Source organism: Strongylocentrotus purpuratus, unplaced genomic scaffold, assembly GCF_000002235.5.
Source record: "Strongylocentrotus purpuratus isolate Spur 01 unplaced genomic scaffold, Spur_5.0 spur5_scaffold_21, whole genome shotgun sequence".
Lineage (NCBI taxonomy): Eukaryota > Metazoa > Echinodermata > Echinoidea > Camarodonta > Strongylocentrotidae > Strongylocentrotus > Strongylocentrotus purpuratus.
In genome coordinates, this window is record NW_022145607.1 from 14672894 (window position 1) to 14678789 (window position 5896).

The following is a 5896-nucleotide window of genomic DNA, read 5'->3' on the forward strand; positions in this document are numbered from 1 at the left end:
CCCGAGTTCTCTTTATAGATATTTCGTTCTCCTTTTTCCTTCGTTAAGCAAACGACCCCAGGGCATATCATAACTGATCGTCATCGCAATACCGAGCGGCCCGTGTGGAAAACTCCATTGGATCTCACCATGACCAATCCGCCCCTGCTAATATGAATATTCAAAACGCTGCAATAGTTCTTCTTTATCGGTTTATATTTACGCTTGCGTGGTACAAATTGTGAAAACAATATTGGCTCACAATCTTCCTTCAAAGATTGCGGTTCCCATTACTATGTTTGTGGTTTGTGGACAAGGTACACGTATGATTACGTAATTGAAGCATAACTAATGATCAGAACCAATGTGCAATGATAAAAAAGTAAACATATAATTATACTAATTAAATAGAAATGTCACGTGTTGGTTGGTTAATCACTTGACAACAATTTATGTGATTACAAATGTTAAATAAGCTTAGATTTAAGATTAATAAAAGGACAATTATGATCATTCAAATTGATACAGAACGTCCCCCCCCCTCCTAAAAGGGTCACCTGTTTGTTGTCTTTATTAAATGTTTGTGTGTGCGTTTGTGCGTTACTGTACGTTCATAGTAAGTTAGTTAGCTTATAGTTAGGTAGGTAGGTAGGTAGGTAGTTTGTTGGCTGGTTGGTTAGTTGGTTAGGTGGTCAGTCAGTTAGCTAGTTAGTTAGTTCGTTCATGTGTTTGCTTGTCCGGTAAGCTCGTTATTAAGGTGAACAAAACCGAGAAGTTTGATCAATTTTCCCTTCTTAAAACTTTCCCTTTTTGTTCCTCTTTAAGAATTTTCGGAAGGCATTTTATCAAGGGTTCCTCCGATACCCTGATATACTGTTGGACAATTATGGTTACAGATCACTAGATTAAATTAGCTAAGCGATACGATAGGGTCATTCGTATGGTACGAATAATGCGGCCGCGAAAAGTTTCAATAACGTTTTTGTGGCCTCGAAAAGGTTCAATAACGTATCCTTCATCACCATACAGTTTGTGACATGTAATCGAAGTTAAAGGAATAAGGCAGAAGTCTGTTGGCCGAGTATAAAATAACGTTCTTTTTATGCCCCGTTATGGATGTTTCAGCCTCTAAAAGGTTCAATAACTTTTCTTCCATCACCGCGACGTTAGGAAGTGAAAGGACACAGACAGATGTTTATCGATTTATTAAATAAGCTTTACAAGAAGTTGCATCTGTTTCTCTATTTCAGGATATTCTGGCCTCTAAATAGGTTCAATAATATTGATTACAAAATGGACAAAACAGAGGTCAGTTTTTGTTTTGTTTCAATCAGCTTGACATAGATTCATATCATTTCTCCCTTTATGGACATTGTGGTCTCTAATATAGGTTTAATGACATAAGCATGAATTTCATCATTGTTACAGGAAGTTAAATGAACTGGACATAAGAAACAAAAAGAGGTCAATTGGTCAAGAAATGGACACTGCAGTCTGTAATATTGATTACAAATGGCCTCTAAAAAGTATAATAACGTTCATATCATCGCCAGTACGTTCATGGTAGTTAAAAAAAGTGAAATGATGTAGAAAGTAAGTTTATCGTTATACGAACAATATTATACAATTGTGTTTGTATTTGTTATATCGTTTTAATATATACATGTAAGTATATATATATATATATATGCAATCTATAAGATTATATTAAATTATTTCATTATCCCTCCCCTTCCCCCCTCTCTCTCTCTCTCTCTCTCTCTCTCTCACTCACTCTCTTTGGAATTCTAAAGCCCAAAATCTTAAAGATATTATACTGGAGCTGGTTTACATTACCATTAAGAACCGTTTAAATTGAGATATACTCTTAGTTCTATTTATTTGTAACTCTCAACATTGGGACCAACTTGGGAAAGCGGAGTATTAAGTCTGATCTTGATTTTCCACTTTCAGCCGATATTTGCATTCATTGTTTAAATTATATCTAGTTTATTGGTTTAGACATATCAGAGTGTAAGAAAACAATCGGGTCGAATTATCAGGAGAGGTGATCTATTTGTTTTTCAACATCTTTTAAATCCATCGCGGAAACCGATTGAAGGGCAAGAGCCATGGAAACAAATTGATACGGTTAAAGGGAAGAGCCCTTCCGATGGGATTACAGGGGTGTTGCGTTTTAATGAAATCATTGTTTTCGGCAAGTTTGATTCAACAAAAAGCACCCCAATGTATCTTTTTGTATGTGTGCTACTTGCACCAGGGAATTACAATTTCCAATGAACGTATAGACATGACTATATATTCCCCGTATGTATACGTGTTTGCGAACATGTATCTGTCGTCTGTTTCGTAATTAGCCCGCATTGATAGTTTACATGAATGTTCGTTCATATGAATGATTTTCTTTCCAGCTGTCTTTTATCTGGGTTAACATTTTGAAGAAGAAAAAAATGTACAAACTCTATGTCGTCTGTCTGTCTGTATCTCCCTCTTCCTTCCTCTTTAGTTATCGTTCTTATTTCCTAAGCTCCTCTCTTTATGATTGACTTTGCCTGTCTATTTGTAACTTTGTCGCCTGTCTGTATGTACATCTCTATACTCTCATTTCTCTATCGTCATATATTCTTTTATCATTTTCATCTCTTTACCATTTTACCATGTTTACAGTTCTCTTCAAATATTTACCTTTATCTATAAAACGTGTATCATACCTTTATGATTATTTCTTTCTTTTTCTCTCTTTCTCTCTTTCTCTTTATTTCTTTCATATAGCAATGGATCAATATATCTATATCTCGCTCTGCATTTTCAAAGATGGAATAGAGATCTAGTCATGAAGCTACATTGTCAAAGAAATGTCAGTGTCTGGAAACATTGGGAAAGTTAGATTATGTAGTACATGATAATTGTTGTATTCTACGAGAATTTGGAGTCACCCAAATAAAAAGAAGTTGATTCAGTTGTTAAGAGTGACATGCAGAGCAAACAGAAATAAACAGAAATTGGTGTTTGGGACTAGTAACACATGTGGCATGAAAGTTTGGTCCAAGATTTCAAGCTGTTTTTCATCATGTCCTAGTGAGAGCAATCCTTCAGTCAAGAGACATTTCCGCTATGATATTTTAAGACTTCCAAAAGATATTGAAATAACGAGAAAAAGCACAACATTACTTTTCACCTTTACGAATACTATAACTCAGCCTTCTCTTTAATCTACAGTATAGACTGGCGCCTCTTCCTTTTTTTTTTTTACCTGTTCACTGTTTGCTACATTTTCGGCCGACTTACGCGCCTTCATGACAACCATGGCCAAATAAATAATTAACAGCTTTTAAGAGCCTACCTGTCAGTATCGCAACGTCTGATTAACATAAATGGACAATTGCCTGGCATAGGAGCGTAAGCTGTCTCACTCTCATTGCCCCCCCCCCTTCTACCTGCCAATAGCAATTCTAGAGGGAGCTTAAGGGGTCAAGCCTCCCCCCGGAAGATGTAGCGAGTGCGAGGCCCAACGTAGAAAGTGAATGCAAGAACCCCCTCACCCCAGCTCCCACCAAAGAGACTTTTCTTCTAGGACTGCCCCTACCCCCTCCTGCTCCGACATTTCTTACAAATATCGCCAGCCTTTCACAGTGGAGATTAGAAATCTCGGAAAGCAAAATTAAAAATAAAGTCTACATAGTATAATTTTCTGCACAGAAGTTATTAGAAAAAGCACCGATGGTAGGGTTGACATTAATTTGCAGGTCAAGAAATTCGGAATCATTCCTCCAAATTAAGAATTGTTGGCAGTTATACTCTACAAAGATTTAAATCCAGTGTATAATAATTCAAGCATATTTTCCATGGGAGAGAAAACGACAGGAAAAAAGTTCATTTCCTGGCTTGATGGAAATTTATATAACATCTGTAGAATGTGAAAAACAGCCAGGGAGGCTGTTCAGTAAAAATAAAAGGAGAAATGAAAAAAATGGTCGAAATGCAATTCGATTAAATTTAAAGTGAATTACTGTATAATTATCATTTTCTTATCTTCTCATACAGAGAAGGCCTATGGATTCACACATTCATAACATTTAGAAAACACGTTTATCATATTCACAGAAATCTTTTTAATATTTCTGTCTTTCTCGTTTCACATACGTGCTAAATTACCGGAAATTGTTATTTGTATTTGGGAATTAACAATTCACCTACGGGTATCGCGCATACTAGCATGATATAAACAAACAAACAATAAATATATATATATATATATATATATATATATATATATATATATACATATATTTACATATAAATGCCTGTGCATTTTTATAATTGCTACACTACATCGATAACAGATACCCGTCTTCAAAATATCAATAATATATTATAATTATAAATTATAAAGTACTATAATATTATGATATATGCATAAAATTTTAAATACAATATTTAAGCACAAGGAAATACTTTATTCACAAATACATACATGTACGTTCTGAGACGTTTGCTTGCGTTTAAGAATGCCTATCTGGAAATAAGTCCAAAATAGTAGCAAACTAGAAGAAAAAAAGTTAGCTCAGTGTTCGTGTCGTACTTTAAAACAATTATTGTTGAGGCTCTGTGGGATTAAAGTGACATATGTCTAGATTTGATAAAAGAATGATGTAAAGGAGGAATTGGATATAGTTATCTTAGTTACAACTGCAATCGTCATGTAATTGTGTAATATATTATATCAGATTCAAATACCTTATCGTGAAACTTTAACTCATGGGTTTATTGCATCTGGTAGGGAATTTGTAACTTTTGATTACTTTATTAGTAAAATTCTTTCAAGGGTTATTCCAATCATGGGAAACTCGCAAATAAGCTTAATGGCCCATTATCTCCTTTAATGACAGAAGATACATTATTTTGAGCAGATTAGTTAGGACTACTTTATTCCTACCTTTTCAAGCATTGGACATGAGACAGGTTAATTTACGAAGCTTATGCAAAAGAGGAAATGACGTATATTTAATTAAAACGTCTTGTAACCAAATTTATTGTGAAAGATATTTGTACCTATAAGTAAGAGCGAGCAGGGGGGAGAGAGAGAGAGGGGGGGGGGGGGGGGGGGGGGAGAGAAGAGAACTTTGTGTATAACGCATGTAAACGCAACGAATTTCTTCTTAGACCGATACATTTGAACCCTGTTTTCACGAAGTGACGGTAATGAGGAAAATCGCATATAATTTCACTTTTGATTTTTTTGCATTGTTGGACATCATTCACTAACATCTTGAACCTCACTTTCAGACCGTAATAACATCTAATTATGTCACTATGGTGATGACGTAAACAAGAAAATACCTAGCAAAAGGATTTCATGTTTTCACGAAGTGACGGCCAAGTACGCGCTTAACAGCCGTCAATTCGTGAAAACATCGTTTGCTCTTTTCCTGCTTTTAATATTTTCACGAAGTGACGGGCGTGAAAATTTCGCAGTTTGGAACAGTCACAGGCCATGAAAAGGTGAGTTTTTAAATATTTTTGTTAGGTAAATTAATATGGTAGACTACACTCTTTTTATTCATTCTGATTCTTTGTAAGCCATAAATAAATCCATGAGCACGGAAATGTGTGAAAATACACCGCCGTTCCACATATCGCCCCATATACCTTTTTTCATGTAAGTGAATAAATGAGTGAAGTATCATGTGATCCAAAAGTAAAAAGATCAACTTATGTCTTAACAAATATACATCTAGACTAAATAACTTGAGTGGAGAGTCTTTCTTATTTAGCTCCATACCAAATATTAATGCTATAAGGTTCTTTTTATATGTGCTTAGGTTATAAATTTGAACAAAGTTTTACAGAAAGTTAGAAAGTAGATCGAGTTTTACTTTTATTTTTGCATTAATTTACTATTTAGCTAATTATAAAT